The sequence below is a fragment of the Tenrec ecaudatus genome, chromosome 2 (assembly GCF_050624435.1).
Source record: "Tenrec ecaudatus isolate mTenEca1 chromosome 2, mTenEca1.hap1, whole genome shotgun sequence".
Lineage (NCBI taxonomy): Eukaryota > Metazoa > Chordata > Mammalia > Afrosoricida > Tenrecidae > Tenrec > Tenrec ecaudatus.
Window position 1 is genome coordinate 137973279 of NC_134531.1, and position 23666 is coordinate 137996944.

The window sequence follows — 23666 nt, forward strand, 5'->3', positions numbered from 1 at the left end:
CATTGTTGATACCTTATTGTTTTTTGTTGAACCTATTTTCCACTTACTGTGCTGGTTTACTAATATTAAATGACTTGTCCTTTTATTTGTTTTTTATTTAAAATAAATATTTAAATACATTACCCCACTGATGTCTCCATTTTTAATAATTTTATTTTTATTTGCTTTGAATATTGAAACTCACCAATAGCTTCTGGGTTTTCCACCCTAGGCTTATACTCGAATCAGTTTTTCTGGTTTCCCAGGTAATAATTAGGTACCTCAGCTTATACTTGGGTCGGCTTATATTCGAGTATATACGGTAAGTGTAATTCAGGAAAAAATTTTGAAGTCTTTACAGTACTTATTTTAAAATCTTCCCCTTCAGCATAGCACCATCTCATACATAACACGAGCGTTAGCACTGTTGTTGACTCAGCTATTACTTAAGCAGTGAGTTAACGGTGCCAGAAACTGCAACTGGAAGAGAATATTTTAACATAAAAAATAAGTTCTTCTCACCCCCACCAAGGTTATGGCAGCAGCTAGCCTGACTGGAGAAAAGAAGCGCAATCAAGTGCCCAGAGACAGAGGCACACAGTCAGACGAAAACAGAGAGAGAAGATATATTAATTCTAAAAAGAATGTTAGTTTTGTTCCAGGCAGAAAGAACCAGTTCAACAGCCTGGGAGGAAATCAAACATAAGACAGGTAGGTAGGTTAGAGTTGGAAAATTAAAGATAAGACTAAGAGACCATATGGGACTCACAGCCTTGATCTGTGAATTGGTTTCTCAATACTGAATTAACAATACCTTTTCAAAGAAAATGAAATCTCTCAGATCCTGAGTGTTCAGTTATTCTTATTATATGAGTATCAATATAAAACTGGATAGTCTTATTTATAGACCTGAAACATAAGTTCCCCAAACTTATTTGGCCTACCACCTCTTTTCCAAGAAAAATTACTCAGCACCCATCCCCCCATGCCCTAGCAATGAAAACCTTTTTCGGGTCAGCTTATACTCGAGTATATACGGTTTATCATTTGTATTTCTTTTACAAATTCTGATACAGTGTTTGCAGTGGGTTTTTTTATGTGTGCATAATTTCTGTATCTGATACAAATTACAATACAGTATTTGCTGTATTTTTTAAATGCTTCTGTATTTGTCTTCAAGAGTACTGATGTAATGTCACACTAAGTAGATTAAAGTTTGTATTTGCTAGTTCAGACCAACAAATCAGTTGTATCACCAACAGGTTCTTTTACTTCAATTTCCAAGAGGTCTCACTTATTTCTGAGTGCCTATCTCTTCACTTATGGCTGTGTGTGTGTGTGTGTGTGATTTCATTGGGAACTCTTACAGCTCTTATAGCATTCCATATATCAATTGTATCAAGCATATTTGTACATATGTTGCCATCATCATTTTCTAAATAGTTACTTTCTATTTGAGCCCTTGTTATCAGCTTCTCAGTTAAGTAAATTACTGAAAGCTAAATGATGTATGTAATAGTATATGCTGCTATTGCTGGGTGCTGTCAAATCAACTCCGATTCAGAAACCCATGTGACAAAATCGAACTGTCCCGGGGTTTTCTAAACTGTGATCCTTACCAAGTCTTTTGGCCACTGAGTCACTGCGTGAATCTAAACGGCCAATCTTTTGATATTAGATCCTGTTGTGCTAGACTCACTGGATCTAGTATAAACAATGCCAAAGTTTGGAACAAAACACTTACACTGCAAGCAAAGTGTTTCATGTTGGTTACAAAGATGGTATCCAACAAACATATCTCACAGTGAGAACATGGAACTAACTGCTATGGCCAGAGTTCTTCAGTTTGCTCTCCACACTGACACAAACTACACCATGATCCAATTCTCATCACCTTTCTCTGTCTGTACCACTGCAAAATAATCATTCATACAAAGTAGCATGATTTGGCACAAGCACAATAATAAACAAAATATAAACATAGCAACTGAAGTCCTAAGGGATTATCTAGCTATAAAGTATCCCTTGTAACATTTTATAAAACTCACGAGTCTCCAAGAACTCCCAGTTAGAAAAACATTACTGTAAGATAAGGAACTCTTCTGAAACACTTTATTAAGTGACAGAATCAGATTTACTCTTTAAGGGAAGAGAAATCACTCTAGCACATGATTATGTAGATTAAGACAGCTAAAAAGAGTAAGCAAACATGAGTTGCAATAATCCAGAAGTAAAATGAAGGCCTGAATTAGGTCAGTAGAGGGTATATAATTTAGCCAAAGGGTTTAGTTTAAAATGCTACAGAAGTAGAATTCTGGAGACCACCCAGATATGAGCAGTAAAACACAAGCAACCAAGAGAAATGTGTAGGTTTCTACAAGAGTGATGACAGCTAGCTAGTAGTGGTTCATTCTCCAGGGCAAGGAAGAGAGAAAGATTTGGGAGTGCAGGGATTAAGAAAGATTAGAATAGGTAATCTGTTTGTGTTGAACACTACAAGGGCTACTTAGCCAACTTTCACCCTCAACCTGCCCCCCGCCTTTTGGAAATCCTCTCCTTCACTCACATAGCTATAATAAGAACAACATGATTCCAAGAGGATTGCAATGTGACCCTACCTACAGTGTACAGCTAACTTAAACTGGATTAACCACAAATCCATCCTTAAACAACCCCCACCCCCCAAAGTGACCTAATATTAGACTACATTCAACTCTAAACAGCTGAAGTGTTAACCGTATGTGGTCACTTAAAAGTCTCTCTAAAATGTTAAGTCTAGAACCAGTGAGTGGCTACTTTTTCTCCCTTGGCTAGAACCTCATTGGCAGCCGTATTTTCAGTTTGATAAAGCTGGTCTGCAGACAACATATCGGAGGGAGGTGTGTTTCTAGTCTTGTTTCACTGCCCTGAGGTTCCTGAGGCTAGGTGAGTCCTTTGTCTTCTATGGCTTGGCTATTCCATTTATTTTCAATTCTATGATTATCCAGATATTTCCAACAAATCCATTCGCACATCACTAGTTGAAAAGGTTTCTGTCAACTGCAACTAAAAAAGGAAAACTAATAAATTGGTAAAACAGTCAACATTGTACTAAATGGAGAAAGCCTTCTGTTTGAGAACTAGAAAGAGACAAGAATGTCTGCCATCACTCTTTTCAACACTGACTGAAAGTTCCAGCCAAAACAAAAATAGAGAAATAAAAGGTCTCCAAATCAGAAAGAAAATTCTCTCTTCACAAATGATATGGCCCTACACATAGAAGACCCTAAAGATTCCACAAGAAAACTGCTGGAACTAATAAGAGAATTTAGCAATGTTGCAGAGTACAAAAATCAAAACACTATAATCTGTTGGGTTCATCTACACTAACAAATACTAAGAAAAAAGAAATCATGAAAGCAATACTTCTTACAGTAATTCACAAATTAATAAAATACCTAGGATTTAACGTAACCAGGAGCATAAAAGACATATACAATAAAAGGACTACTACTGTAAACTAAAAAAGGTGTACAAAATTGGAAAGACAACCCAGTTCATGGATTGGAAGATTTAATATAGTGAAAATGTCAATTCTACCTAAAGCAATCTACAGAAAACAAGGCAGTCACTTTACAAATCCCCAAATCAATCTTTACTGAAATGGAAAAACTAATGACCAACTTCATATGGAAAGTGAAGAAATACTGAGGGAAAAAAAAGTACTAAGCAGAAGAGAAGATCTCCCCACACCCCACCCAACCCCCAACAAACCCAATGTCAAAGCAAAGTATAAAGCCACTTGACTCAGAATAGCCTGGTTATTGGTTCAAAAACACATAGACCCCAAGAACAGAAATGAGAGCTCAGAAACTGATTTCCAAACCAGTCAAAGTTCATTCACTAAGGCAGAAATGACCTCTTTAAACTATTGAGGCTGACTTGACACCCCATTACAGAAGGGTTGTGGGGAGGAGACAAGTCGGTCAGGGTGCAGTATAGCAACGATGAAACATACAACTTCCCTCTAGTTATTTAATGCTTCCTCCTCCCCCCCCCCCAAATAACATGATCCCAATTCTACCTTACAAATCCAGCTAGACCAGAGGATGTACCCTGGTACAGACAGGAACTGGAAACACAGGGAGTACAGGATACGTGAGAGTGGCGATACTGGGAAAGTAGAGGGAAGGAGAGGTAGAAAGGGAGAACCGATTGATTACAAGGTCTATATATAATCCCCTCCCTGGGGGATCGACAACAGAAAGGTGGTGAAAAGAGATATCGCACAGTAAGACATGAAAAATAATAATTTATAAATTATCAAGGGATCATGGGTGGGGGCAGGGATGGAGGGGAAAAATGAGGAGCTGATACCAAGGACTCAAGTAGAAAGCAAATGGTTTGAGAATGATGATGGCAACAAATGTACAAATGTGCTTGACACAATGGATATATGTACGAGCCCCCAATAAAATGATTTTTTTTAAATTGGTGCTGACAAAACTAGACATTTACCTTCAGAAACATGAAAAAGAGTCAATGCCTGAGATCAAACATAAAAAATAACAAAAACCATACCTGAGACCTAAGTATTAAGCCTTAAAAGCATAAAATTACTGAAAGAAAATATGGGACCTAATCTTTTGCAAAAACAGTATAATAAGCATTATTTAAAATTCCCCACTAGAAGGCAAAATAGACCAATAGAACCTCAGAAAAAATAAAAAGCTTAAGCTTAGAAGACTTTATTTAAAAAGTAGACAACCTAGAGTCTGAGAGAAAAAAAAATATTCCAAAATGACTCACCCAATAAAATTCTCTAGAATCTACAGAAAACTGCAACAACTCAACAAAAAATGGCAAGCAACCCAATCACCAAGTGGGCAAAGGGCAAGTACAGACCTTTACCAAAAAGGACATCCAGCCAGTCAACAAACATGAAAAGAAGTTCTTGATTAGCATTGTTGTTGGACGCCGTTACGCTGGCCCCACTCATCGCAACCTAATGCACAACAGCAGCCTTGCACCATGCTCACAGCCATTTCTGTGTATGAGCCCATCTCACTGAGGAGCTTCATCTTTTTCACAGATCCTCTATTTTGCCAGCATGATGTTCTTTCTTCATGAATTGGTCCCCCGATATCATGCCAAAGTACATGAGATGAAGTCTCACCATACTTACATCTACAGAGCATTCTAACTGTACTTCTTCCAACACAGGTTTGCTCATGCTTCCAGTAACCATGGTATAGGCAATATTCTTCACCAACATCCAACTCAAAGACATTATTCTTTGGTCTTCCTTATTCATTCTCTAACTTTCACACGCATATGAGGGAATTGAAAGTTTCATGGCTTGATCAACACTCCTTAGTCCTCACAGTGACATTCTTGCCTTTAAAGAGGGCTTTTGCAACAGATCTGCCCAATACAAAATGTTGTTTTGTAAAAAACAAAACAAAAAAATGTTTTGTTTCTTGACTATTGCTTCTATGAGTGTTGATTGTGGATCCAAGTAATAGAAAATCCTTGACAACTTTTAATCGTTGCTCCTTTTATTACAATGTTGCCATGGTCCAGTCCAGAGGATCTTTATTTTCTTCATCATGATGTCATACTAAGGCCTGTAGTCTGATCTTCATTAATAAATGCTTCAGGTATTCTTGGGTTTTAGCAAGCAATATTATATCCCCTATATATTACAGGTTGTACATCAGTCTTCCTCCAAAACCAATGCCACATCCTCCTTCATTCACACAGTTCGGTTTCTCAAATATTTGCTCAGCATACAAATTGAGTTGGTGAAAGGATACACCCCCCCCCCCCCCACACACACACACACAACTTTCATGATTCTAAACTATGCAGTATCCCCTTGTTTTATTTGAATAGCTGCTTCCTGTCCTATGTTCTGGCTCCGCTTGGGCATAATCAAGGGTCCTGGAATTCCCATTTTTCACAATATTACCCACAATTTGTTATGATCCAGTCAAATACTTTTGCACATTCAATAAAACACAGCTATGAGAAAGATGCAAATCAGAAGTTCAATGAGATACCATTTTACCCCAGCTAAAATGTCACTTATAAAATATACAGATAAAAAAAATAAATAAAATATACAGATAATGACAAATGTTAGCAGAGATGGGGGAGAGGGGGCGCGCAAGTGTTAGCCAGCGTTAGTGGAACCCTTATTCACTGTTAATGAAATGATACAGTCGTTATGGAAAACAGTATACCAATTTCTCAATAATCAGAAATAAAAATAATCTACAATCCAACAAATCACTCCCAGAGACCTAAAAATAATGACATCATAGACATAACATATACCCACCTGTGTTCATTGCTTCTTTATTCACAACAGCAAATAAATGGGAACTTTGTGTTCATCAAGAGATAAATGGCTAAGCAAAATTTGATACACATACAATGGACACATACTGTGCAGCCAAAAAGAACAGTAAGAAATCCTCAAGATATATCATGGATGAACCCGGAAGGCATAATACTAAGTAAAATACAACAAGCATAGAAGGATAAATGTTGTATGATCCCTCTTACATAAGACAGACAGGTAAATGTGCATTAAGAGGTATTTTGATGGTTTCAGAGGAGAGATATGCTTTAGTCCACAGAGACTTATCATCTTTGAAGTCTGAACTCAGACAACATTGACCTCTGGATGTATAATATTGATATGAATTTGGGTAGATTCCCATAGAAGTAAAGATATTTGTTAGCATATAGAAAGTTATATTTTTACAATGTATACATAGGGGAAATTCGGCCAAAAATTAATAGATGAGTGAGGTAAACAACAATGTTCAAGAAATGTACTTGAAAAAAAATTTTTTTAATAAAATAAATGTACTTGACTTCACTTCTAGTGAGAGCAGATTATAACAATGTAGCCCCCTAGGTGAACATATACCCCCAATGAATCCCTTTCCTGCAATTCAGAAAACCCTGGAAGTCTCTACTTGATGGTACAAGTACAACATTTGAAACTCGGGAGAGGGAAGTGTTAAAGTTGGTCTTCAGCAAGAGAGAAGTAATGAACACACAATGAGCATCTCGGTTAAGAGAGATACTCCACCACATTTTAAGCCCCTGGAACCAGTTGTTCTGAGTTTTACTTTACTCCCTTTATCTGTTGATTGTTGAACTGCTTATTAGATGCGACTTAAAGTTAGGTGTCATGCTCCTAACTAAAAGAGTGCCTACGAGGTAACTAAAGGGAATATTCAGTTGGATGAAAGCATTCTAGTGCCAACAAAACACTTAGAAGTGGTAGCTAAGGCAAATCAGGTGGATGAGATTCCCCCAACAGAGTGGAAAGAGCAGGCTAAAGCTAAAATCCACGATCACCAATATCAAGTGATCAGCTAAATCTTACAGGGTCAGCAAAGGAGCAGCCAATAGAAAGCAAGCTAGGATAGAGGTCAAACCTTACACGAACAAGAAAGAAAATATTAAGGAGACAATGTTTGACAACATCAAGAGTAGACAGGAAAAGGGCTAAGGAATGATCATTCATTTTGGCAATATGTCGGCGCAGATAGCCTTAAGAACAGTTTCACTTAAGGTACAATGAGAAGAGGTGCTGAATGTTTAAGAATGAGTAGGAAATATACAATACTACTTAAACCAAACTCACTGCCATTAAGTCAATTCTGACTCATACTGACCCGAGCAGTGATGAAGAGACTGACCCTGTGGGTTTCTGATGGTAACGTTACAGGAGTAGAAAACCTCACCTTTCTCAGAGCAGCTGGTGTTTTCGAACTGCTACCTTTTAAGGTTAGCAGCCAACTGCTAACCATTATTTTACCATTAAAAAAAAGTCAAGATTAAACTATTGAATGGTTTGATGTCTGGATTAGTTCCTAATAAAATAGTTTGGAATACATAAATAGAGATATACAAACATCAACACACAAAAAAGGGTCAAACCTGAATGAGACCAAGACTGCAGATACAACAAACAAATAATTTACAGGAAATACAGAGGACAGGAAAATATTAAATGAAACCACTGGGATGCAATCAGTACAATCCAGGCTGTGAGAAATTCCATTGGGCAAAGACCTGGGCTCTCTAACAAACTAATTACATGAGAACAACAAAAAAGATCAAGGGGAACCTATACATTGAAAGAGCACTTAAACTTTTTAAAACGTTTCCAGGGTATAAAACAATTATAAACCCGATGCAATGCATGGGTTTTCTTTGAATCACAATTCAAACTATAAATGCAAGACAAAACTAAAAATATAAGCAGGTGGCCTGGGAGATCAGGACCATAGTCATAGATCACCAGTGTCAATTTGCATAGCGTGGTTCACAAAGAAAATGGTCTATCCATATAATAATTTGTCGAGTACCAGCAGAGCCTTAAAAGTTCCTTCTGAGCAGCTACCTAAAATGCAGCTATTAGTCTCTCCCCATCCACAGCAAAGAAGAGTGACAAAATTCAAAAGACACATAGAAATAATTAGTCCAATGGACAGAAAAGACTACACAGACATCAGACACCAACACTAAGACCAGAAGAACTACATGGTACCCAGCTGATCACTACCAATTGTTCTGAAAAGGATCTTACTAGAAGGTCTTGGATAGAGTGGGAGAAAAATGTGCAATGGAAGAAACCAAACTTACTGGTCAGATAGTGAGTGATGGGACCCCCTAAGACTATGGCTCTTAGTCACTCTTTAGGTATGGAACCAAACTCAGCCCCCATGATAGAACAATCGGTCATTTATGATCAAAAAGTCTGCATTTACCCAAGGACAAAATCCCGAGGGTTAGGAAAGGTGGACTAGAAACGTACAACCCAGGGAAGAAGTGGGATCTTCAATGGCACACTGAGGGGACTGTAATGGATGAGTTGAAAGACAAGGTGAATCAATTGTTACATATGAAACTGATGGAGAGCTCTGCAAATTTTCACCTAACTCACAATAAAAAATTTAAAAATTAACTGTAAGAAAGGAAATGTGAACATTTGATATTTGATAATTTTATAGAATGAGTGGTCTTCTTTGGTATGTAATAATGACAACTGTTTAATTCTTATTTTCAGAGATACATAATGAAATCCGATAGCATTTAGTCCTTTATTAGTGTGTCTTCCCTGATATATTATGCTCCATGCCATCGAGCAGGTCATAGTCCCATAGTAGCTGAATAAATAATAAATTCTCAGAAATACAAAGTGGGGCGGGGAATTCTAAGGAAAGAGGTACAATTCATGGTAGAATAGGATGTTGGGAAAAACGAAAGTCAATGCTACTTGCACCATACTTTCAGAGATGAAATTTTGACAGGTAAGAAACACAAAAGGAAAAATTCCAGATGGAAGAAATGGCAATCATTACAAAGAGGTGTAAAATTGCCTCTAAAAAGTTGTCCCTTCCTTAGTGATGAATGAAAAAGTTAAAAAGTCGTAACTTAAAAGCCAAAAATACCCACACTCACTACCACTGGGTCAATTCCTTAGTGATGAATGAAAAAGTTAAAAAGTCGTAACTTAAAAGCCAAAAATACCCACACTCACTACCACTGGGTCAATTCTGACTCATAGAGACCCTCTAAGAACAACTGCCCCTGTGGCTTCCTGAGACTGTAACTGTTTAAGGGAATAAAAAGTCCCATATTTCTCTCGTGGAGTGGCTAGTAGTTTTGAACTGCTGACCTTGCGGATGGCAGCCCAACACATAACCACACTCCACCAAGGCTCCCTGGTTCCTTAAAAGGTAACTCCAACTTAGCAAAATCTTAGAAGATCCATTCAGACCTAAACCAGCCCGAGAGAGCCCAGTCTCAGGACAAATCATAACAATATCTGGGTTGCCAAATCAGACAGGTTTCCCAGGGCAATCTATTCATACTACGGATTCTCTGTGCCCCCACCCCCAAAATCTTTGCAGTTCTTCCACCTGTCCTAGAAAATAATCAAAATTAGTTTAAAACACTTATAAGTCATGTCTCCCTTTCTAAAAGCCACCACTGTGTTCATGAGGCATTCTGAGAAGGATAAAGTTACATGAATGCTTTCCCTCAGAACTTTCCTTGGGTTACAGGTTTTTAATAAAGTATGACTTCTGAAGCAGATAGATTTTTGTTTTTCTTTTTTTGAAGCAGATAGATTTTAACTATGTTTTTTCCCTTTCATAAACAGAACACCTACTGCTGTCAGGTCAGTTCTAACTCACAGCAAGCCTGTCGTGCACAGCACAACCAAGGCTCCCCCCAAATAGGCAAACCTAATATTAATGTTTTAGAGCCCCGGAGAAGCAAATGTAGTGGTCCTGATGTTTCTTGATACCATTAACAAGTGAACATTAAAATTCTCCACATGATGCTAGTGAAAATGAGCATTAAAACAAATAGGAATGCAGATAATCAACCAATACTGGAATACTTATGACTGCACTTTGCCACATACTACAGTATTGCTCCAAATGCTCGAGATGGGGAGATGTCGGGAATTACTACAGGCAGGAGTGTAAGCAGTTATTCCACAAGGAAAACAGCAGGGTAACAGGTAAGATTAATTTTAGTCACTGGCTACACCTTCTTTCACAACATCAGACTGGCCAACACCCTCTCAGAAATCAAATATAATTGCTCCAACTTATCAAAGGAAATGAGTAAAACATTACGAGAACTGTGGGTTCCATTATCTAGGGCAGGGTTTCCTCAAACTTTTTAAATAGGGGACCAGTTCACTGTCCCTCAGACCCATTGGAGGGCCAGATTACAGTTTAAAAAAAAAAACTATGAACAAATTCCTATGCACACTGCACAGACCTAATTTGAAGTTAAAAAAAACAAAACGGGGCAAAAACACCTGGTGCGCCAGATAAATGTCCTGGGCGGGCCATATGTGGCCCGCGGGCCATAGTTCGAAGACGCCTGATCTAGGAAAGAGTTTTATTATGTAGGAAAGGTATCACCGTATGATACACAATCTGTATCATGGAGCTGAAGTGAAAATAAAATCTAAGTCAACAATCTTTAGACTACACACTGCACCTCTGGGTACCTGTCCAGGTGTGTCCTCACCTTCGCACCAAAGAACACCCCTTTGTTGTTTGAAGAACACCAAAAAAGAAATGAGAAAGCTTCATATCTTTTGGACTCTATTCTAAATCAAGTAGATGTCCACAAAAGAAGAAATACCTGTTTTCTTTGTTCCCCTCAGGTACACCTAAAATCTTAACACTAATTTTTTTCTCATAACATTAATCTTTTTTGTTTTGTTTTAACATAAATCTTAACCTCTCCAAAAAACTAAGATACAGAACTTATAGAAGACTCACTGTATATACTCAAGTATAAGCCGATCCGAATTTCAGCCAAGAGACCTAATTTTACCACAAAAACTGCATTAAAATTGTGCTGGAAAAATTTGGCTTACACACGAATATAATCGGTACATTCTGTCATTGATACTTTTTATCCTCTTTCAAATACTGATCACTTGGTTAATGCAGTTTTCTTTAGATTGAACTTAAGATTGAAATCTTAAATTGGACAGCTTGGTAGAATTAATGATTGTCAAGTTGAAAATGTAATAATTTCCAAATTCAACCAAATGTATGAAACACTGAAAAGGAAACAGGGAGGAATAACTATGGTCTTTGCTAAAGACTTAGCCGTCAGGAGCAATACACAGCAGACTGTGATAACGATTCCAAAGGGGCACTAGGACTCCCCACCAGAAAGGAGGGAATGGATGTCATCTAAGAAGTAAAAACGATTCTCCAAAACATTCCATCTTTAAGGACTCTTTGCCACAGTACAATAGAGGCACCTTGACATCACAAAACTGTCTTTCCAATGAATGCATGTAAGTTTTTATTTTGTCTTTTTCATAACGGCACCATAAAGGTCTGGTCAATCATACCTTGTGCCCACTTGAGGTAAAAATTTATTTAAAGTAAATTCACCTCCTGTGATTCCAGAGCCTAAAAAAAAAAAAAAATGACCAGCCTGCACAGCACCACAAAAGTCAATGCAAACACCAGCATGGGGGTGCGTTTGACTGCTTCCAGATTTTCACGAAGTTACTCCGAAAAGATCATTTAAAAAATAATTTCTCGAGTCTTTTTTTGTTAACATCTGAAAGATGCAGTAAGAAATAAGGAAAATATACCTGAGACAGCACTTAAAGAAGCAAGCTTTTTTAGAAACCAAGTGGCCACCTGCCAACATTTCTTTACACACATATGAACATCTGACCAAAGATGATTCTAGGCAGACTAACAGGCCACAAAGACTCCTTAAAATTCCAAATTAAGAAAGTTCCCGTAAATGCTTCAATTTCGATCAGTTAAAGGGCAGTTAAATAAACAAGCACTTTGCAAAGCTTTGCAGAATCGATGTGAAAACAAAGCTTTAAGATTTCAACATCTGTCTTAAAAAAACAAAAAAAACCTGTCCTCATTTTCAATGGCACATTTACAAATAGCCTATTCACGGGCACCCGTAGTTTAGATGTAGTCCAGAAAAATACCAGTCACAGTAAAAGGACCTTCGTTTAAAATCTCCGTAAGGCTAGCAGGGGTAAAGAAAAGAAAAGACACCCCCAAATTCCGAACTGCAGCTGATAAAACCACCTTAATAGAACTCCTCGCCTTAGTTTGAACTCCACGGCCAGGCATTTCAGATGTGTCCTTCGCACTCCCTATAAATGATGGCGCTTGTGAATTAAAAGGCCGTACGGATACTCCCGAAACTCCTAGACCCCAAGATCCATCCTCAAAGAGTGGAAGGAACAGCAAAGTGGAAGGAACAAAGCACTGACGTCAATTACGAGATTAACCCCGAGCAGGCAGCTGGAGGAGAGGCCTAAACATCAAGCGCTATCTACAAGCTATTGGAGAACTACCGCCCTGACACATTCGAAAGTTGCAGGGGGCATTCACGTCTGACACCCCCATTCCCATTTTTAGTCAACCCTTTTCGCTAGTCGAGGGCGGAATTTTTTTCCCTTTTTTTTTTTTTTTTTTGCAGGGAGGGGAGGGGTGGGAGGGGTGGGAGGGGGAGGTGGGGAGGTGCGCAGGATCGCGAGAGGAAAGCGAGAACTAGTTGGTGGTGAGAGCCAGAGTCGGGGCCTACGTGCTCTTTAAGCAGAAATACCTGGAGCTGCTGAGGGAATGGAAGACGGAGCAGCCGTCCAACTGCGGAGAGCAGGAGTGGGTGAAAGGGAGAGAGGAAAGGAGGACGGCGGAGATGGATTTGTGGCATCTGGGTTAGGGTTGGGTTAGCCTTTTTCGCCTTTTCTTTTTCAATGGGGCTGAGGGGTGGACCGCGAAAAGCGGCGAGGCCTGATGAAGCAGCCCCAGCCAGGAGGGTCTTCCCGGGAGCCGGGCCGAATCCTTGCCCGCCCCCCGCCCCCCGCCCCGGCCCTCAGTCCGGCTGTCGGCCCGTCTCACCTCCAGTCCCGGCTCCGCTAGGCCCGAACCATTTCCCGGCGGCGGCGGCGGCGGCGGCGCCGGGCCTACCCCTTCACAGGACGCGCATTCGAAGCCGCCCGCGGGCGGCGGCGGGATGGCCAAGGCCAGGGGCTCCGGGCGGCGGCGGCGGCGGCGGCGGCGGGGGTGGGAGGCCTCGGCGAAGGGAGGCGGCGGTGGCAGCGACGCACCTCACTCGGAACGGGTGGCGATCGCGCCCCGATCCATGACAATCAGGCAGGGTCTGGACGGCCGGCGGGGGCGGGCTGGGGAGGACCTGGCACCGGGCTCCCCGCCCCGTCCGCTGGCGGCCGCGGATCGACTCCCGCAGCCGGGACTGTGATTGACGCAGCGGCCGCGCCACCCACGTGACCCGGGGGCGGGGCGGGACGTCACGAGGTGCCGAGCGCCCCGCCCCTCCGCGAGAACGAGGTGCCGGAGTGGCCGGCAGCGACGTGCGACGTGCGCGCGTTCAGGGCGGTGACGTGCGGTGTCTCCGCGTCCGGCGACCCTGGGCGGGCGTCGGCCCGAGGCCACGAGCGCAGCGGCGGGGACTGGCAGGCCCGATGCGGCTCTGCTGCGTGTCGCCCGCAGTGTGGAGTGCGGTTCCCATGGGTGAGCTCAGGCCCAGCCAGGTCTACTGGTTTGGGGGCTCCAGCGACTAGAGCCAGGCCTCCCAGCTTCGGGCCTCGCCGCGGTCCCCGAATTGGAGGCCTCCCCTGTCCTTTAGAAAGCAGAAGGAGGGGGGCTCTGTGCAGTCGGCTGCTCAAGACCCGATTGGACTTCAGACCTGTCATCTGTACATAACAGCAATCCCAGAGTCATATGAACATTCACATTTGTCTTCAGGGTATCATATTAAACACTCCTCTTCATCTCTTAACATTATTCAAGCCAGGGCAAGCCATAATTCAGTAAAAATACTTTAGACGGGATTTTCAAAGGATCTCATAGACCCTAGTGTACTAATCATTCAGAGAGACCATCTAATTCAACATTAGAAAAACAGAGTTCTATAATCCACCTCTTAACCTGTGTTCTTCAAATGAAGGAGGTTCCTCATGACACTGATCTTCCTATTGTCTAATTTTGAGGAGCTCGGGGCGGGTAGCTGTGCACTGAACTGCTAACCACAAGATCAGCCGTTTGAAATCACCTGTCAATCCACAGAACAATAAGGCTGTCTGTTCCTGAAAATACTTAAAAGCCTCAGAAACCCAAGTGGTAGCTCTTCCCGGGCCCATAGAGTCACTATGAATCATAAGCAAGTCAATGACAGTGAGTGTATTGTTTGGTTCATTTAATTTTGAAGTTAGTATTTTAAAGATTTCGTTTTTAATAAAATTTTAGCATTTTGAGAAGCTTTGTAAGAAAGTATCCTAAAAAAATAAAAAAGAAAAAGTATCCTAAACTATGAATTAGAATTGACTTAATGGCAGTAAGTTTGGTTTTCAGTTTTATTCTAAACTCAATGCCATCAAATCAACTCTCACTCACATTGGCCCTATAGGACAAGGGAGGACTGACCCCACTCTGGGTTTCTGGGGCTGTACATCTTTAAGGGAGCAGAAAGCCTCACCTTTCTCCTGCACAGCAGCTGGTGCATTGGAACTGCTGACTTTGAGGTCTGACATTTAACCCACTATGCCACCAGGGCTCCTAGATTATCATAAGTTGTGTGTGTGTGAAAGTGTATCAGTCACCTAAGTCAATAATGAATCAGCTTTAATACAAGTACCATATTTTCATTTATATTAACATTCTGGTAATCCATAGAGACTATAACACTGGATTTAATAGTTTCTTAGGTTTATGGCAGAGGAGGTTAGGAGGTAATAACTACAAGAATGTAGAAAATGTTCTAAAACTGAGTGGTGATAATTGTACAACTTTTTAATATATTAAGGTCATTGAATTGTATGGTGTATGAATTATATGCCAATAAACCTTTAGAAATCCTCACCTTAACCCACTCTGTCTCATAAGCTTCATTCTCACACATGTAAATATAGAAGTGCATTAATGCAAAACTCAATGTTTTGTGACAGAATAAAGTGTACACTAATTGTGTCTCCAATCCCTGCCTGCACATCCCAGACTTGGAGGCAATCAATGGTATCATGTTCTAATATATTGTTGGGAATACAAGTTATAGATATATATTAAAATATACAGATATTCCTTTTTACACAAAAGGCAATGCACTATATACTGTTGTGTTGCTCTTTTCTCACTTAGCATTATCTTAGAGACCTACTTTCTCCTAGAAGCAGTATATTATTCCATTGTATGCAAATATATTACTTTAACCCCACAGATGGACATTTAGATTGTTGCCAGGCTATTGCTTTTGCAATTGCTATGCTGCAATTAATAACCCCATATAATAACCAGTAGCAAACTCACTACACTACCCAGTGAATTCTGACTCACGGTGACCCTTAGCGGTAGAACTGCCCCTGTGGGTTCTGAGACAGTAACTCTTTAGAGACGAAGAAAGCCTCCTCTTTCCCCCTCGGAGCTGGTGGTTTCAAACTGCTGACATCATAATTAGCCCAGAGTGTAACTCTTACACCACCAGGCATCCTGCCCAATACAACAGGTAACCAAATTTATTTCATAAATCTTTGGTTGTTTTCAATCGTAATAAAACCGAAACACCCACTGCCATAGAGTTGGTTCCAACTCATAGCGCCCCTACCTAGGGTTTCTGAGGCTTTGTAACTCTGTTCAGGAGCAGAGAACCTCATCTTTCTCTCAACTGCTGGCGCTTTGCACTCAGCAGCTTTGCAGTCAGCAATCCAGCACTACCCTGGCTCCTTAATCTTGATCAACTCAAAACCAAACACTGCTACCAAAGCAATTCTGATTCAAAGCCATCCTATGCCACTGCTATTGAGTTCATTTTTACTCCTATCATGCAGGGTAAAACTGCCCCTGTGGGTTTCCTGTAACTACAGGGGCAGAAAGCCTCATTTTTCTCCCACAGGGCAGCTGGTGGATTAAACTGCTAACCTTGAGGTTAGCCACCCAAAGCTTCACCCACTGCAAAATGGTCCTCCCCCCGAAGCTTTAGGAATATTTTTTTGGTTCCTTTCAAATTCATTCTAGGAAGATTTACAAGTTTGTATGGAGGAGGGAAAGGGAGGGCGTGCAAAATGGCAACAGAAAGAATATCATTTTTAAAAAAAAAAAAGAAAGAATATCATTTTACACAATTTTAATTAAAGCAATATTAAAAGGCAAATGAAAGGTATTTAACAATCTTTATGTTTCCTATTTATTTTAAAATCGATACCACTCGACTAACACAATCTTGTTCCATAAAGGAGAATGATACAACTTTAATTCAAAACGAGGCTGACACACCAATATAATAATAGGGGATCGGGGTGGTGCAGGAGAGTGTGGCATTTTCTTTGATGTTATTCTACAAATTGAGAACTTCCTTCCTTTTCAGCCAAAGAGAGAAATTCCAAGACTTATTTCTCAATGTATAGCATTTCAGTCCATGATTGTTTTATTTAATATTTAATGAATTTTCTGCCTGTAAGTTCATACTCGGGGATAACTCAAGACTGTCCAGTTGGATAGGAAAATAGCAGAAAACACACCATGAAACAACAACAAAAAATTTTAATTCTGAGAAAAATATAGTCTTACTAATATGCAATGTTTTCGACATGTTTACTATTTTAATGTCCTCCTTGCTTTAGTATTGCATGTGTTAATCTGGTAGGCATAGTTCTGCCATTGTGAAGGAATGCTATGGAAAGTTTTGCCCTATTGCCAACCCCCATTGTTTGTGTAACTAGAGTCCAGGCACTTAGAGCTTGGGATTTGTAGCCAGCCTATACCTGTACCATTTCTTTTTCTCTTTTAAATTCTATACCATTGGCTAAACTAATGACACTATCAGTAGAATTACCTTATGCCCCAGGGGGATGGTTGATAATGTTCTCTAACATAAAATGATAATGATGTTTCTAAAGTTAAACCAGAGATATATGAACCATAACTCTGTGAATGTATTTTGGGTTCACACTTAATTCTAGCCCCCATCTAAAAACAATTAGTTCCTGTGACATGGCTCTGCTTCATTCTTGCTTCATAAAGTAAACCAGCCTTGTTAAGGTACACTTGCAGATGTATACAGTGTAAACCCTGTCACAATCAAGACAAACTACTTCCTTTACCAAAAACGTCCCTTCATATGCTTTTGTAGTGAACCTCCAGTCCCTGGAAATAACTGATTTGTTTCCTGTCCCTATAGTTCTGTGTTTCTAGAATTTCATAGAAATGGAGCCAGGTAATACTGAAGGTAGGAGTGCTATAGCAAAATGTGTCAAAGAAACTAGATGGTGCCTGATTGTCAGAAAAAATAGTGTCTGTGGTCTTAAAGGCTTGTCTTCAAAAGAAGCCATCTGAGGTGTCAACTAAGTCCATATGGAAGAAGTCCACCAGTATGATCCAGTGATTGTAAATAATAAAATTCAAATCCAAAGGAAGGAATGGTATCGGAGTTTAAGTTGTGAACACCTGGTTTTCAGAGGCAATGGATGACAGTAGGAGCCCAAAATACATTTGCAGGGTTCACACATGGATTGAGCCTGCAGTGAATTGAGGGATGTGAATAAACTTGTTATGAAACAGAGAGCATTGTAAAGTCAATTGTGGCAGACATTGTTAGAAGTAAATGTAGCCAGATAGGGCAAGATATGACAAAATAATAATCTATAAATTATCAAGGGCTCATGAGGGAGGGGGGAGCGGGGAGGGAGGAGAATAAAAAAAGAGGACCTGATGCAGAGGGCTTAAGTGGAGAGCAAATGCTTTGAGAATGATTAGGGCAAAGAATGTACGGATGTGCTTTATACAATTGATGTATGTATATGTGTGGATTGAGATAAGAGTTGTATGAACCCCCAATAAAATGTAAAAAAAGAAAAGGAAAAAAAAGAGAAAATTATTAGGGCAAAGAATGTACAGATGTGCTTTATATAATTGATGTATGTATCTGTATGGATTGTGATAAGAATTGTATGAGCCCCTAATAAAACGTTTTTTACAAAAAAGAAGTAAATGTAATATCATTTGATCTTCCCTTTGACCCATTTTAAAGTTGTTTCAGTTTTTTTTTAAGGCGAAGATTAAAGATACATGAATTAAGCTTCCAGTGAACCCCTTCTGACCATAGACCAGGGATCTGAATAGCCTTCAATCTTCAGAAAATTTATTTTTGACAGATACCAAAAATATTGTAAATGAGGGAAGAGATAGTCTGTTCAACAAATGGTGCTGGCAAAATTGGATTTCCACTTGCAGAGAATGAAACAGGAGCCATACCTCATGCCATATACAAAAACAAATGAGGCGAATTAAAGACCTAAGCTTAAAGCCAAGAACTATAACAATGGCAATGAAAAAATAGGGACAATCTTAGCATCCCTGTTGTTATTGTTATAGGTGCTGGCAAATTGCTCCGCCTCATAGTGACCCTATGCTCAGCAGAATGAAACAATGTTTGCTCCTGCACTGTCTTGATGACCGTAATGTTTGAATACTTTGTTGCAAGCCCTGGATCAATCCATCTAGACCAGTGGTTGTCAACCTTCCTAATGCCTCAAACCTTTAACACAGTTCCTCATGTAGGAACCCCCCCAATGATAAAATTCTTTCCTTTTTTTTTTCCCTTCCCGATAAAATTATTTTCATTGCTACTTCTGAACTGTAATTTTGCTACTGTTAGGAATCGGGCCACCCACAGGTTGAGAACGGCTGATCTAGACAAAGGTCTTACTCTTTTTTGCTGACCTTGCTACTAAGTATGATTTCCTCTTCCAGGTACAGGTCTCTTCTAATAACATAGACAAAGTACCTGAGTCACAATCTCTCCATCCTCACTTCTAAGGAGCATCCTGGTTGTCCTTCCCCCACAGCAGATTTGTTTGTTTTTCTGGCAATGCACTGTACTTTCCATATTCCTTCTCAATACCGACATTCAAATGCTTCAATTCTTCTGCAGTCTTCTTTTTCCATTGTCCGACTTTCACATGCATATGAAGCAATTGAAAATACTGTATGTAGCTCACATTACTTAATGCAGCTCGCCAAAGTTACTTAATGCAGTACCTATGGAGTTCTTATAACTCATTACATGGCTCAGAATCAAATAGGTTGGATGCAGATGTCACCTGGAAGAGCCAGATAACTGAGAATCTTCTCTTATTTGCGTGTTTGTAACTAAAAAGCTAGGTCCTACTATCTTATGAGTCAACAGAGACATCCTGAGACTAGCCTAAGCTTGAAAGAATGTTATTGTTCTGTTTGTTTGTTCATGGTAAACAACTGTTTGCTGTGGTTATCCTCAAGCCTGAGTTAACATGTAACATCTGTATGTGATTCTCTCAGTGTGAATTTCAAAGTAAAATTATATATCCTCTGCATTCTGATTTCAAACAGGACACCACAAAGACAATTTGTTTTACTGTATCAGCCTCCTCCCTGATGTTAATTTCTTTTAAAAAAAAAAAAAAAACTTCTCTTGGTGTTGTATTTACAATTTGGGCTGCCAACCTAGAGATCTGCACTTCAAAACCACCAGCAGGGGCCTGCCCCAATCCCAACTACATAGATACCTGCCCCTCCCCCAGAAGAATTTATTTCAGAGGACAGCACTGAATCTGCAGCTCTGGGAGTGGGACATGTCTGATCAGAGAACACGAGAACAAATGAAGGGGGAGGAAGAGAGTGGAGCGTATCCCAAGTCAGAGAAGCCAATCCATAGAGAAGACTACATGGCTGGTCCCACATGAGACATGACATCCCTCACTGACCCACAGCCCTACAGGGGACAACACTGGAGACACAGTGAGGGAATTCTGCCAGATCTGATTCCACCACACCGAGGCAAAACACTAAGGGCATGCAACAGAACAGCAAGGGGAACAGAGCAATGAAGTTCCCAGGGAATACAAAAAATAGACTTTGGGGCCATGGGTTGGCACCACAACAGACTTGACTGGAAACCACTCCTAAAGGCCAACAAACTGTCCTTGAATTAACTACAAGCTTTTCTTTTTTGTTGTGTTTTGTTTTTTTGTCATTGGTTTGTTGTGGTGGTGGTTTGTTGTATATTGTTGCTTTGTTTTGCTCTGTCTTGCTTATGTGCATGTTATTATCTCTGCAGGTCTGTCTAAATAAGATAGACTGAATGAACAATCTGGAGGAGAAAACAATGGGACCGACAGTTCCAAAGGGACATGGAGAGGAGGAGGTGGGGGGAAAGGTAGTGGTGTTAACAAATCCAGGGACAAGGGAACAACTAGTGATCCAAATCGGTGGTGAGGAGGTTGTAGGAGGCCTGGTAAGGCGTGTTCAAGGGTAATGTAACCGAGAGGAATTACTGAAACCCAAATGAAGACTGATCATGATAGTGGGACAAAAGGAAAGTCAAAGGAAAGAGAAGAAAACAGCTAGGAGGCAAAGGGCATTTATAGAGGTCTAAATAAAGGCATGTACATACATAAAAATATATATGGGGATGGGGAAATAGACCTATGTGCATATATTTATAGGTTTAGTATGAAAGTAGCAGGAGGACATTGGGCCTTCACTCAAGTACTCTCTCAATGCAAGAATGCTTTGTTCTATTAAACTGACATTCCATGATCATCAACTTTCCAACACAAGCACTGAAGACAAAGTGGGTGAATAAGCAAATGTGGTGAAGAAAGCTGATGGTGGCTGGCTAGATAAAACATCTGGGGTCTTAAAGGCTTGAAGGTAAACAAGTGGCCATCTAGCTCAGAAGCAACAAAGCCCACATGGATTAAGCACACCAGGCTGTGTGATCATGAGGGGATCAGTTATCAGGCATCAAAGAACAAAACAAACATAGAATCGTGTGCTCACCTCCTTGACACAATCGCTGAAGACAAATGGGTGCATAAGCAAATGTGGCGAAGAAAGCCGATGGTGCTCAGCTATCAAAAGATATAGCATCTGGGGTCTTAAAGGCTTGAAGGTAAACAAGTGGGCATCTAGCCCAGAAGCAACAAAGCCCACATGGAAGAAGCACACTAACCTGTGTAATCATGAGGTGCCGAAGGGATCAGTTATCAGGCATCAAAGAAAAAAACAACCAAAAAACAAACAAACATATAATTGTGTGCTCACCTCCCTGATACAATTGCTGAAGACAAATGGGTGCATAAGCAAATGTGGTGAAGAAAGCTGATGGTGCCTGGCTATCAAAAGATATAGCATCTGGGGTCTTAAAGGCTTGAAGGTAAACAAGCAGGCATCTAGCCCAGAAGCAACAAAGCCCACATGGAAGAAGCACACTAGCCTGTGTGATCATGAGGTGTCAAGGGGATCAGGTATCAGGCATCATCAGAACAAAATATCTTAGTGAATGAGGTGGGGAGTGCGGAGTGGAGACCCAACATCATCTGTAGACAATTGGACATCCCTTTACAGGTTGCCAGGGAAAGACATGCCAGTCAGGGTACAATATAGCAACGATGAAACATACAACTTTCCTCTAGTACCTAAATGCTTTCTTCCCCCATCCCACCCCACTATAATGATCCCAATTCTACCTTACAATTCTGGCTAGACCAGAGGATGTACGCCACTGGTAAAGATAGGAACTAGAAACACAGGGAGTCCAGGGAGGATGATCCCTTCAGGACCAGTGCTGAGAGTGGCGATAATGATAGGGTGAGGTGGAAAGGGGGAACCAATGAAAAGGATCTACAATGTATATGTACATTCTACATAGAACCTCCTCCCTGGGGGACGGATAACAGAAAAGTGAGTGAAGGGAGACATCGGACAGTGTAAGATATTACAAAATAATAATTTATAAATAATCAAGGGTTCATGAGGGAGGGGGAGCAGGTAGGGAGGGTGGAAAATGAGTAGCTGATGCCAGGGGCTTAAGTGGACACCAAATGTTTTGAGAATGATGAGGACAATGAATGTACAAATGTCCTTTAAACAATTGATGTATGTCTGGATGGTGATAGTTCTATGAGCCCCTAATAAAATGATTTGAAAAAAGAAAGTCAGCCTAGGGTTAGAGAGATAGGAACAAAGCCTTGCCAATGTCTTCTTCAATGATAATTGCTTTAAATTTATAGTTTACTAATTATCTGGTGGAAAATCTGCATAACCATTTCAGATCAAGTCACTGTAGAATCTTCATTCTTTTTATTAGCCAATCTCCAGCGTACTTTTTGCCAGCACCAACGTTGGCCTCGGCAGGCCCCCTGACTGTTACCATTCTGTTCTTGCGTTCCTTGCGCTGTTTTCGTGAGGTCTTTTGCTTCTAATGCAGGCTATGTCTTACAAATCTGTTTAGTTTCATTTTTCTTTGCATAGAATCCAAAGAATTGTAAATCATACCGAAGCCCATAATCTTGCCACCACCAAAATGGGTTGTAAATCCAAAGAGAAAATGACATCTGGTGTGGTCTTGTACATTTTGACTATTTTTTTCCCATGGATTTCTTAGGCACTGTTGCTTTCCCTGGGTGAAGGACAGCAGTGACCGTTTGTTCTCGATGACGTAGTTGGCTGGTCATGAACTTCCTGATCCAGACAGTTACTGTGTCATTCACGAGGGCGGAGGACGAAAAGCTTCCATGATAATTTTTAACTTGAAAACTCACTGCTATGAGTCAATTCCAACTCATGGGGACACACTGCGACAGAGAAGGACTGCCCGGTGGATTTCCAAAATTGTAAATCCATGGGCATAGACAGCCCATGTGACTCCTGAGGAGGGGCCGGTGGTTTCAAATGGCTAACTTTCTAGTTAATGCCCAATAGAGCCCTGGACTCGCAATGTGTTAAGCGTTGGGCTGCGATAACCAGAAGGTCAGCAATTTGAACCCACCAACTTCCTCAAGGGAGAAAGACGAAGCAGTAGCCTGCGTCTGCAAAGATGTACAATCTTGGAAAAGCTACGGAGTAGTTCCACTCTGTCCTGTAGGGCTGCTATGCTACACTGTAGCCACTAAAGTGCTAAGACCTTTACCTGTGTTATTTCATGTTCTTGATCTTTCCCACTCTGGATTTTCTTCTACCACTATTCACTGACACTACTCACCAAGATCACCAACAACCTCCATCCTCCTAAATCCAAAAGCCATGGTTCTATTCAACCTTTAGGAAATTATAATATATACGACTTATGATATTCAACATAATTCAACATCATATTCTCTT

General features: G+C 40.5%; 1 protein-coding gene across 2 annotated transcripts in view; it reads right to left on the reverse strand.

Annotated features, from left to right (window-relative positions):
- Positions 1-13776, reverse strand: part of AFF4 (ALF transcription elongation factor 4) — a 97486-nt gene extending 83710 nt beyond the window's left edge. For both annotated transcript variants that reach the window (XM_075541537.1, XM_075541536.1), the window contains exon 1: positions 13413-13776. The gene's annotated coding sequence lies outside the window, so the exon portion shown is untranslated. The remainder of the gene's footprint in view (positions 1-13412) is intronic.
- Positions 13777-23666: the final 9890 nt, after the last annotated feature.